We start from the raw sequence: 13828 nt of genomic DNA on the forward strand, positions 1-13828 counted from the left end.
GTTTTAAAAATATATAAATGAGGGTTGAAAAGATAATGGAATATGAGCTCCACTTTTTTTTTTGATTTTATAATAGAATGAGAGTGAAATGAGTTAGTTGAATGTAAGACCTACTTATCATTTATTATGATAAAAGTAAAGTGTGACTCTTATTATAGGACGGATCAAAATAATAAAATATGACTTTTATTATGGAACGGATGAAGTATTACTGAAGCGTAAGTAACTAGGAGATACTCATTCGTCTCATGTTAGTTGAAATGTAATAGTATTCCTATTATTTCGTTTCAAAGTAATTGAATCATTTTTTACCAAAAAAAAACTATCCTCTCCTTCTTTACTCATTTTTTTCTTACGCTGGATTATTTGGTCATGTGATCAAAAATTTGTTTAAACTATAACATCATCACTTAGTTTTTAAAATTATAAAATTGAATAGAAATTAAACAAACTTGGGCGATGTTTTCATTTTCTTGATTTTAATTAAAAAAACTGGTACGTATACACGAGTTTTTGGAATCGACTCATCCGTGAAGGATGATTGGAGGAAATAGCAGGGACGGATACCGGAGAGAGATTGGACCGCGACGGGCCAATTTAACGTTTTTGGAAAGTGGAATCTGAAAATCTATCTCTAGATTCCACGTGTCACCAATAATAAGACAAGAATCAAGTTGCGGATATCGGGCCCATTTCTGTGATAGCGACCGTTTGAAAAGTTTGGGCTTTGCAAACATTAATTTGTCGGGCCACACGACATATGTAATAAATTAATAGCCCACTTTAAAAGCCCAACTGTTTTTGTACGATTTGTACAAATAAAATTATGAAATTTGTTGTTGTCGTAAGTGTCATAGAAAGAGTAAAGGCCAAATGTGGTCCCTAACATATGACCTTTTTTATCAATTTGGTCCTTTTTGATTATTTGGTCCCTCACAAATAAACTAAATAAACTCGGATCCGAATCGGTCCTCACTTAACAGAACCGTCAAAACATAGATGGTGATTGCAATTTGACTATATTAAATTACTAATGGTAATTAATTATACTTAATTATAATTCTTAATTCCTATTAAATTACAAATTATTCATTTTCATCTTGCAACTGATAATATCTTTTTTCCAATTTTGCTAATAGGAAAAGAATTATAATTAGGTATAATTAATTACCATTAGTAATTTAACATAGTCAAATTGTGCTCATCGTCTATTTTTTGACGGTTCTGTTAAGCGAGGACCGATTCGGATCCGAGTTTATTTGTGAGGGACCAAATAATCAAAAAGATAATGTTAAAGACCAAATTGATAAAACGGTCATATGTTAGAGACCACATTTGGTCTTTACTCCCATAAAAATAAAAATTATTTCACAAAATTCAGTAACATCTTAGAGAGTAGCTAATTAATGACATGTGAATACGCAGCTATTTCTGTGTACTATTTATAATTAGTTATTGGAAAAAAATAATTGTATTAATAATAAAAGTATTCTAATTAAATTTTGTTCATCTGAGAGATTATATGAACCTATTGTAATAAAAATATTTAGCGATGAGTTAAAAGTTTAACTACGTGAATAAATGTTGCAAAATTTGTTACATTTAATATTTTATGCGCCACAAAAAATTATAGATGCATGTGTAGGTAGGTGTAGCTGAATTTTGCTACACCTAAATTTATAGAAGAATTGATTTCCATGTAATAGTATGTAAGATTGATGACATCAACTATAATGTTTGAAGGAGTATTGGAATTAAAATAAAAATATTATACAAATAAATAATGTTAATGTAAACTTAATGAAAACCATGCTCATTATATAAGTTGCGTTACATATAATTATATTAATTAAGTTCCACCTTATATATGATTGACCAAACCATGCATAATGATCGAAGAATAAAGAGTACACATGAAAATGGCAAAAAGAAATCAACAATTATTCAAACTCTATTTTCATAATTACTTGCATTACATATCAAAGTGCAACTTCAATACAAAAAGGTTGAAGTATACACATTATTTTATACTACTACTCCTATATATATATAACTAGGAAAACTCGAAGCACATAATTAAACCCTCACTCCCCTATAACCTCTACTATCATGGTCAAGTCATAGTGTCACGCAACATAATTCAATATTGACAAAAGGCTTCATAAATTAATTAATACTACCATGGTAGTATCAATTAATAAATTACACCCACAACGCGCCAGCCCTTTTGAGCATCGGCTTCAAGGACCTATTGAGGTGGAGGCTCATGATCTCGTTGGCACCACCGACAAATGTACCACCAATGAACACTGCAGGCACAGTCTGGCTACACCCTAGCTGCGATAGTGCTTGCTATCTCTTGGCCCCTCGCCATCTCATCAAGCTCGTATATCATAGGGTTAACACCAAAATCGTAGAAGAGGGACTTGATGGTGTGGCTAATGCAACATTCCGACTTGCTAAATATCACAATTGGCTTCTCCGACACCATTTTGTTCAATCTCTCCATTGATCTTGAATAAAATTAATGTCACCTTCAAAAATGTGTATTCTTGACTATGCTTTGTAATGTGTAGGAAACTTTGTTTTGATGTGATCAATATGTGGAGAATGTGAGCATATATATAGCCATATAGGGAATTAAAGATTTTTTTGATATGGGGTATTTGATGATATTATCTTTTTTTATTTTCTAGAATGAGAGTGATTGATGTGTCCTATTTCATAAATAAAACGAATAAATCAAAGTAGCAAACGGTGACGAATATTTGCATACGAAAGAGGGTGTCCTTTGTACGGGTGACTTATGCCACGATGATTTATATTAAATTAAATGTTAATTTAAGGAATATGAGAGTATGTCTTATGATGGCCACAATTTACTAAAAGATATTCCCATTAAATAAATAAAGTGGCAAATTTCTATCACATGCATGTGAAGATGTAAGAATATTTCGCATTCGTATAATAATCTATCAAATCTAGTTTATTCTAAACGTACATGATTTGATTTTTGCAATCTTGAAATATAAGTGCAATGTATTCGACAAATCGTTTTCCATTTCTTTATTATGTTGTTGTAATAGTTGACGTATAGCTTTGTGATAATTATATAATTATTTAAATTAACTATAGTTAATTTTGAGGAAAATATTTATAGAGAGTATATATATTAGTTTTAGGTGGTCCAATATTAAATTAAAATTGTGTGGTGTATATATGTTTCGTGGAGGCATCTATTGAGTTAGAGAAAGAAATCGAAGTTGCATTTATCATTTATCCAATTGGGATCTCTTCCTTTTATTTTTTTTTTCTCGTCACTCCAAAACAAATTAAATATTCCACATATATAGACAAATGTGAATAGAATATAATTCATTTTGTGGAAATAAAACTAAGTTGGAATGTTGTTCAATTTATTGAGATCCTAACTTCATTGATGCATGATAACGTTCGGATTCTTTGTCTTGTCTCTTGTAATTATCATCGCCCAACTTATTTGCTTCCTCACTATTTTAAAGTGTGTGTTTTATATACGCAACATTAATAGTAATATTTAATTCTAGAAACCAAGAAATAATGTTCATAAATAAGTAACTCGCGCGAAACATGCTTTTTAGTACATCACACATCAAAATCTAATAAAATGAAGAACAAATTACTATTTACACAACATGGCCGTGTTCATAAATACGCAACTCAAAATACGTTTTTTAGTACGTCACACGTCAGAATCGAACAAAATGAAGAACAAAGAGTACTATTTATGCCACGTACGTGGTCGCCACACGAGATTCTTTTATTTTTAAACGTGTCTCATTTTCTATTATCTCATATATTATATACTCATATTCCTAATTATCATAAACTCCATATTGGACAACAAGATATAAAACATAGGAATCTAAATGCAACTCGATTTTTTAGGGTATATATTATATGTAAGTGTCCCTAACATGCCCCAAAGGACAAGAGACAATTCTCTACTTACTTATCAAGACAACTTCTCCATACATAGAACACACAGTAATACATGTGTGAGTGTGTGTGGAAGCAGATGCCATATATATGTACATATATGTACAAGAGAGAGAATGTCAAACTTTTGTAGTTGGTTATAGTGTAGAGCAATGCTGTGGACGAGTGCGGTTCTCAGCATCACAAGCACCTTCATTTTCACCATTTTTATTTGCCATACTAACCACTAAAACCCTCAAATTAAGTATGTCGTCGACTGGTGCAAGTGCAACATAGATAGTATTCAAACACTCGAAATATATCGACCGACACAATTTAGGAATTTAGTTTAGTTATTGTTCGCCGTCTTGGCTTTCCTTTATAGCCTTTTGTACTTGGTTATCTTAAGCCGTTCCCAAACTAAATATTTTTATTAGGTTAGTATTTTGTGTAAAATGATGTGCAAAAGCCCCTACCAAAATAACAAAATATAGTGAATTTATTATTTCATCTAAAAGTTAGAATATATAGTCCCTACTATAACAATTTTCTGCGTCCACCACCACTGTTGGTTATAACTAAACTAGTGTTATCACCCGCGCTATGCACGGGACAAAAGATTTTCAAATAATAAAAATATATTAACAACTAAATATTTTAAAATAAAGAATATAAAATAAATAAATATAAAAATACAAAATAGGAGTAATTATACAGAGTATTCATAACATTATAAACAACAACAAAAAAATGTATCTGAATGAACACCAAAACTTAATTCCATTAGTCTAAAATCATATTTTAAACAATGATTTTTAAAACATCATTGTTAGAGATGTCAATTTGGCTAATTCATTCGGGTTGGGGCCAATTCACTCGGGTTGCCGGCCTAGGGTGCGGGCTATCGGGTTATAAATTTTTCAGATCATAAATTTTCAACCATAATCCTACCCCCGGTTTTCGAGCTAGCACATAGGGCTATTCGGTCTAAAAACTCTTGAAAATAATTTCTTCTATCAAAAATTTTCTCTATGAAATAATTTTAAATTTAAGATATTTTTTTTATTCTAAGTTTTAGAATCATATAAAATCTTCAAATTTTCATAGTTTTATCCAATAATAGTTGGAGAGATTCCTTTCATCAAATATCAATTGAAAAAAATAAATCAAAATTAAGTGAATCAGTTTGAATTAAACCTGGAGTTCGTGTCATTAATTTGTACACTTCAAAATTAAAATGAGGAGCGTTTTTATGCTGATACACTTACTTTCATGACTAATTGTGACATAGTCTTCTCCTGCTTGTTTCTTGGAAAAATTAGAAATGAATTTGATGTAATTGCTGATTATGTCAGACGCTTATGAATTTATTATTATTGCAGAAGCTAGGTTCACTATTGTTTTTAAATTAAAATAACCTATTTTTCTACGTATGTTATTTGTCAGTGATACTGTAACTAACCAAAATATTATTATTTGTTTGATCATGTTTTTATCCATTTTCTTCACATATTATACAATTTATTACTTTAAAATTATTATTATTATTATTATTATTATTATTATTATTACTTTTTTTTCCTTCAAAATATAATAAAACTTAAAATAAATTTCATGTTAATAAACTATAGTACTGATCAATAACTTGAGATATCAAGTTAAATATTTTAAAACATCCAATAAACACATCTTAGTTGATTTTTTTTAATGTTTAATTTTAGAGCAAAACATAACCTGATATCCATTATTAATGTTGAAAAAAGACAAATATTTCATATTTTCTATCATATATATGTATAAAAGTAACTGCCACTTAAAATGTCGATATCATATTGTACATCTTATTTGTATTGAATAATGTGACAATTTGCACTACTTCTATGAGTATAAATACAAACTTTATAAGTTAAGATTAATTTTAAATATTCTAATTCTATAGTTTATATTATAAACATAGTGACTTTAGCTTGTGTATTTATCTGGAAAAGAAGCTTGCAACAATGAATATAATTTCAGTATTGACCCAAATAGAAGGCAAAACAAAAGGAAGCAAGTACTAGTATAATTTAATTACTTAGTTTAATAAGAATTTAATTAAATAATACTTTCTTCGTCCCATAAAAGATATCACACTTTCCTTTTTAGTTTGTCTCATAAAAGATGTCACATTTCCATTTTTAAAAAAAATTCTCTCTCACATAAATATAAAAATAATATTTTTTCTTTTCATGTAACACACAAAATAAAACCTACTAAAATCTCGTGTCGCCCCACAAGTGTGACATCTTTCATAGGACGGAGGGAGTAGTATATTATTAAAATTAAATTACGTAATACAGTAGTCAAAATTAAAATCTAAGACATAATAATATAGTACACCCAATTTTAATTAGAATTCAATACAAAAAAAAAACTTAGCAAACAATAATTGTACACCCAATAAATCAATTATAGATTTTTGTACTAAATTAATTAGATCTTATGCACCGCCACGATCGACGACAACCCTTCCTCGCCGTCGCTCTTCCACCGCGCTGTCAAAATTGTTTCCTTTCACCCTACTTCATCTGCCTCGTCGGCCAGTGGTCTATAGTGAAATCAGCCATTGGGAACACAAAGCCCCAAATCATGTTTGGAAGCCCAATCACACAATCACACAGCAAGAGAAAGAACTTCCAAGTCTATGGTGAAATCAGTCGTTGGGTTCTTGTGGGAGAACCAAGACTGGTAATGGAGAGCCGCCCTAAGCTCCACTTCCACAACCCCTCTTCAAACTCCCAACTCCAGCTCACCTCATCAATATACTTGACGGATACTCACCTGCGGTGGTTATGTATGAGATTACCTTCATTCTACCTCATTCCCTCGCCGATCCAACGTGTTGCCTCACCGGTCACCCTCCTTCACCATCCGCTTGCTTCACCAGCCCCGCCGGCCTGTGGCGATGTCCGGCAGCATCTTTTCCATGTTCATTATGATTTATGCTTTCTGATTTTGTTTTTTGAGTTGGTAGTTATAGAAAATTTTTGAATCTTAGTTTGAAAGCTATTGTCTTTACATCTTCCCAATGATTTCAGCTTTCTTGCAAGCAATCTATTTTGGCAGATTTCTAGAAAGTGCACGTGGCTCTAGGCAGTCAGACTCTACTCACCTCTTTTCCATTTTCCTGCCAAAATTAGCTTCCAAAAACTCTCACTTTATATATTGATAGATTAGAGATGAAGCAATGTAATTATAAAATCTTCAAATTAATATGGTAGAGTACTAGTAATCTAGTATGATTGATTTCCAGCAATTAAATAAAAATGAAATAAAGAACTGAAAATGCCTCACAACTCATTGAAAATGATAGAAATAGGTGAGTGATCAGGAACATTGAAGATGCCTCTTTGCACACAACCTGCAAAAAGGAGATGTTTTCATTATCAAGAAAAATAAAATGGCATTGCAAGTGGATAAGAACTCTAAATCAATCTACTTTATGCTTTGAGAAATCTGACATAGACCAAACATATTTATGGGTCTATATCTCACTTATTCTTGATTTCATTATTCTACCAAATTAAATCTTGTTTCAAGATTTTGTCGATATTATATGATTCTCCCATGTTGAGTTCAAAATCAGATCATACTTTTCTGCCTTTTTAATTGCACACACATGTTGTTTCTAGAAATGCTTGAAACTAGAAATTGGCAAAACAAATACAACTAACTAAAAGATCAACATAAGTTAACAAAAGACAAACACCAACTAACAAACCACATATTGTTTATTTATTTAAAATTATAGAGGAAAATAACAAATTGAGTGGACAAGTAATTTGTAGAATTAATAATGACGTCAATAATAATTTTTGAGGTATTATAATAAAAATATACTCCATATTATAAACAAAAACAATGCGCCTATAAAGCCATTTACGATGGATTTTCAAACTTAGGAATTAGGATAAACTCTTACATACGTAATTATTATCATTTTTATTTTAAAAATGATAACTTTTTTTTTTTTGGTAATTACCAAGGGTATCCATCGGCGGGCCCAGTAACTGTTCCCCGCGCTGATTCGTAGGCACCTCAATGGGTGGGACAGCTGGCCCAAGGATTTAAAGCTGCTCCATACCCAAAGGCAGGGATCGATCCCCTGACCATTTGGTTAAGGATGGAAAAATGGTAACTTTGTTAGTTAATAACGCGTGTTTTCCATTTTGTAATGTTTCGATATATAAGGAGAATTAAATTGTTGTTCGCAATTTCAAGCTCTAATCTATAGGGATGTGATCAAATTAAAACTCTAAATATTGTACAAACTCAAAACTATGACCTGGACCATTGAAAAATGTCAACAGATCACAAAAAAACATCAACAGGAAAATGTCAACAGAATTTCAACGGTAGTCAATGATTGATGTTGTGCTGATATTGTGTTGATACTGTGTTGACATTAAAATCTTGAAATTTTACATTGCGTTGATATTGTATTGAAACTGTGTTGAAGCTGTGTTGAAGAGTTTTGAATTTGTACAATATATAAGTTTGCATTTTTATCACTACCCTGATATATATACATGGAAAGAAGTACTATTATGGAAGTCATATGAAATTTGGTCTAAAAAGGTTAGTGAAGATTTGAAGTGATAATAATTTATTTTTTGAGCTATTTCATTAATTTCACCAATTAATGTGTATTTACAAAGAGAGCCTATTTCAAATCTATTACGTAAATTATTACTGAAAAGGCTTGTGTGTGGAACTATTTAAAAATCAAAATCCATATATATACTATTAACAATATCCAAATCCCAAAATAATAAAAAATACTAAAACAAATAAAGGTATATATACTTATTAATATAAGTTTGAATCTGAATATAATTATCATCTTATGATGAGATCGCTAAAGATCTCTCAGAATTTTATTTTTCAAAACAAAAGTTGTTCTTGTCGACTTGTCAACAATCTCTCTCTCTATCACACACACACATATAAATGCTGTTGACAACTTGACATCATATTCTCTTATAGAGTTATAGATAATACTATAATTAATTAATCGCAATGCACAAGTCAATTAGTATTAATCATGGGAGGTATACATATTCTTGATTATCTTATTACATGAAATTATCGTATCTTAGATTTCCACGTTTTCTCCTGCAGGTGAAAACGACTCTTCATTATTTTAAATTTTAATTAACTCTATATAATATTAAGTCAAAAAGAACTACTACTATATTTTAATTAACTCATCTTTTCTTCCTTTTCTATGAATTTCCCAAAGCGTTAGGACACTTAGGACGCTTTTCACAGCATAACATAAAAAAGAAAAAAAAGGAAAGCATATTCAAGCAACACATATGATATAAAATTTATAGTATTATTTAACAAAAATACTGTATTAATTAGTAAACGTAAGTACACATGCAGCCTTACTAAAAAAAAGCTGATTCATACAAATTATTCACTAATTAAACTATAGTGACACGGTTAGCAAACTCAAGAGCTAGCCAAAAAACACCTCTCTCTATCTCAACACAAAAAAGGATAAAAAAAAATGCAAATAAATGCATTAATTGTTAGAGGAGCTATCCCGTGCACGTATACGTGCACGTAAGCTCCTACCGTTTGCAGGAGAGGAGAGAGAAGAGGAGACAACGACAATGGAGGATGAGGAGGAATAGGCGGGGATGGTGGAATGCGCGCACCCAAATTTTTGTCTAATTGTTATTGTATATGAAAATAATAAGTTGGGATAGCGTCAGACCCAGAGGGCCCCAGCCCCCTTGAGCATGGGCTTCAGTGACCTCTTGAGATGGAGGCTCATGATCTCATTGGCTCCGCCAACAAATTCTCCACCTATGAAGACTGCAGGCACGGTGGGGTTGCAGCCAAGGCGCGAAAGCGCCTGCTCCACCTCCCGGCCCCTGGGGATCTCGTCGAGCTCATACACCATCGGGTTCACCCCAAAATCGGCAAAGAGAGACCTTATAGTGTGGCTCATGCAGCAAGAGCTCTTGCTGAAGATCACCACCGGCTTCTCCGACACCATTTTGCTCACTCTATCCATTTCTAGGAGTTGGATTTAAATTAATTTGATCGAAGTTGTAAGAGATATGATGCTTGTTTGAAGTAGGGTTTTGGTTTGTGTTGGTTGTGGGGAAAATGGAGAGTGCATGGGGATTATTTATATAGAAATCTTGAGGTTTTGGAATGTTTTGATTTTGATTAGATATACTTGTGTTTGAGATTAATTATTGATAAGTAAGAATTTTTTTATGAGGGGAATTGGTGTTGGATGAGAGTGATTGATGTTGAGAAGCACTTGAATAAAATATATAAAATAAAAAGAAAAATTAAATGAGTTACACGATAACGAATCTCTGCATATATACGGAAAGAATTGAGACTTACACCTGGTACGGTTTTGCTGTCGTATATGATGCTTTTATTTTATTTTATTTTTCTTGTTTCTTTTTCAATATGTTATTTTTGTCCCGATTATATAATATTTCTAGGCAACCATGAATTGGAAGAGATGCTCACTCCCACGATCTCTTGTGTCCCACTAATAATTTCACTAATTTTAATCACATTTAAAATAAGAGAATTTTTTTGTCATGATTAACATTTATGATAAAAAAAAAAAAGTTTTAAAAGATTATAACACCATAGTATTGGAACTATGGAAATAACCATTTAAAATTTCAGTTTTTGATTATAAATGTTTTGGATATATAGTTGTTATATAAATTTTGGATACAATTACGTACCAATACTTATTTTTTGAAATAAAATTAAATAAATATAACTTTCTGGTGTAGCTTTCCAGTAGGAATCTAGTGAGTTGGAGAACGAAGTTGCATTTATCCATTTGGGACCTTTTTTTGCTATTTTTTTTCTCTACACTACAAAAGGGATTCTGTTTCTTTACAAAAGGTACATACAGTGGGGATATAATTCTTCTCAGCGAAATTGATAGCACTTAATGGAAAAGACTCTAGGAAACATATATATATATATATATATATATATATATATATATATATATATATTATTATATTTATGTATTTGTCTAGTGAAAAATAAATGATAATATTGAATAAGTTATTTTATAAAAATATTGGAGTGGGTTTCAATTTCAACGGGGAAAAAGAAGAAAAGAAATGTGAGAAACGTCATAGATAAAAATAAAAGAGTGTGCATATGTAAGATGATGAGGTCCCCCCAAACCCACAATGTAATCTAATCTTATATATAATGCCTATTGATTTGAATGTTTATGTGACATCATATGTCATTTTGTTTTCTTCCGAGGACATGAATGACTTACAATGTGTAAGATTGAACTTGATGATTTCCATGTGTCTCTATTTGACTTGTCAGAATTAGGGTTTGATAGAGTTGAAATCTCCTCCATTAACTCCATTAAGTGATCATTTTGGGAATTCAACGATAAAGTATAACTTAATTGGTAAGATGTTATCATTTTTATTAATTGATCGAGAATTCAAGTCATCTCGTATAAGTGTAGGTGTGTAATAAGTAAATTTGTTGTATATGATCTAGTACTAATATTTTTATTTATAAATTCTTAAAAGATATTCAAACTTTCTAGTTAGTTTCCGATGTATATATATCATGTATATACATATTGTTAAACTGAAGTGTGATCAATTGCTAACTTTCTTAAGTTGCTAACTCTGTTAATTCATTAATGCAGTGTATTAAAAATGTCAACACTACATAATTTTATTGACATTTCAATTTACTGTATTAACATTATATGTTGACATTTTAATGTTATCGTGTTGACATTTTTAAACATTGGGTTGACGAGTTAACAGAGTTAGCAACTTAAGAAAGTTAGCAATATAATCCACCAATATACACCATCTAACAATTGCAATTACAAGGAAACAATTTTTAGTTTCTTGGAATAAAGTAGAAGATTTTTTATTTACTTTTTCATTTCCCTCTTTTTCACTATGGATATAAAAAAACCAATACTTTTCTCCAGACAGATCTCGACAGTAGTAAAGGTGCACTCCTTTATAAAAGCTTTACGATCGTCACCAATATAAATATATATACTACTATGAGGAATCTTGAATTTGGTTGCATGTTGTCTCCTCAAACTTCAATAGTGTGAAAATGCTTATCTTCAAGTATAGGAATATATATACATGGACATATATGGTGAGAGAAAGAGGAATAAATGGCAAGAACAAGTGCCCATAATGCCTCTAATATGTTCCAAAGGCCGTTTTGTAGTAATGTTGCATTTCTTCTACCCTTTGTATCCCTTATGATTTGAAAAAGGATCTTCAACTAGCCTTTGCATTCCGTTGCAGGTGTGTTGTGTTGAGGGAGGGTGAGGCGGGTGATGTTCAGCCACGCCTACTTGCGGGTCTACGAGTGGGCTTCGTTTTATCTGATATTTTATTGTTTTAATATTTTTCAAATCTAGATTAAATGTTTGTGAATTCAAAATTTACCACACTTTCAAATATATCTGTTACCTAATAAAATGTAGATTTTAAATTATAATTATGTATATTTCAGTTTTTAATAAAATGTAACTTTGGGATCTTAATGTATGTATGGAGTACAAGTTAAAAGAAATGAAAAAAAAGTGGGATCCAAGAATAATGAAGTTGAGGAATTATGGGTTGTGAGTGTTGTTTGTCAAGTAAGGAATGTGAAAAAAATGTGTTGTGTGCTTGTGAATATTGTAGTGAATGAATAATTCAAATGATAGAGGTCGAGGATGAGATGTGTGAGACAGGAATGTCAAGATTTATAGTACTATAACTTATTAAAATGTCATTCTTAATACTATATGTGACATAAATGTAGCTAACCCTAGAGTATAACGCACGGACGTACACACCACCACATATACACACATCCATATGAAAATGAATTTACAAAATAATAGTGTATTGATAATAATAAAAAAAAAACAAATTAGTAATAAATACTATATATATGTGATGTTAAGAATCATAAATTATTATAAAATAATTTTACAGTAAGTTTCCTAAATATAGTCTATCATATTCATACGCTAATTTAGTAGCTAAACTATAGGTTTTAAATTTTAATATCAATATTCCATCTCAAAATATAAATAATCCGATAAATAGCTTGGGCCTGATGTACGGCCCATTAAAGTTATAAATCGAATGTCGTAGTACTGTAATACCCAATCTCTCTTCTCCTGCTATACAATTATTTTGATATGAGAATTAAGAAAAATGATAAGTTAACTGAAAAGATAATTAAATAAAAGACAAAATAAATAATTTTTTTTGCAAAAATAGAGAATGTATCACTTATCTTGGAATTGGCAACGTGCCAATAAGAAATTCGCATCATTAAATTGAAAAATCTTTTTGTATGTCATCTAGATAATGGAGTATATGAGATTTGTGTATGTTGTCATAGTTAAAATTGTATACTTAGGACTCGTTTGATAAAAAAGATGGGATATGAGAAGATATGTAAAATAAGATAAAAATACGGGCTTCATGTCAAGATATGCAAAGATATGATTTTTTTCCGTTGTTGTTTGATAGAAAAGAAATTATCTAAATTTGTATTGTATATCAAATAACATGGCTTAACTTGACAAATTGGTGGGATACATAAACAAGGTTAATATTATAATTTTGGTAAGATTAGATAGGGCCCTGGTCTTATATTTGGCTTTGAGTTAAGCTTAACAATGATATCAAACAATTAAAAATGTCCATATATAATTCTCTATCTTAATATTACTAACTTATCTATAATTCGTATGGATACGGTACCCGTATTTTATCTTAGCTAAATAGGGAGTAGTTGATATGCAATTCCAATCGATTTTAGT

At 30.7% G+C, this 13828-nt stretch overlaps 2 pseudogenes; both read right to left on the reverse strand.

Annotated features, from left to right (window-relative positions):
- Positions 1 to 1933: 1933 nt before the first annotated feature.
- Positions 1934 to 2567, reverse strand: LOC125224320 (monothiol glutaredoxin-S3 pseudogene; annotated as a pseudogene).
- Positions 2568 to 9392: 6825 nt separating this feature from the next.
- On the reverse strand, positions 9393 to 10073 carry LOC125219630 (monothiol glutaredoxin-S4 pseudogene; annotated as a pseudogene).
- Positions 10074 to 13828: the final 3755 nt, after the last annotated feature.

The sequence above is a fragment of the Salvia hispanica genome, chromosome 1 (genome assembly GCF_029641045.1).
Source record: "Salvia hispanica isolate PSC_SH4W2 chromosome 1, Shi_PSC_v1, whole genome shotgun sequence".
Lineage (NCBI taxonomy): Eukaryota > Viridiplantae > Streptophyta > Magnoliopsida > Lamiales > Lamiaceae > Salvia > Salvia hispanica.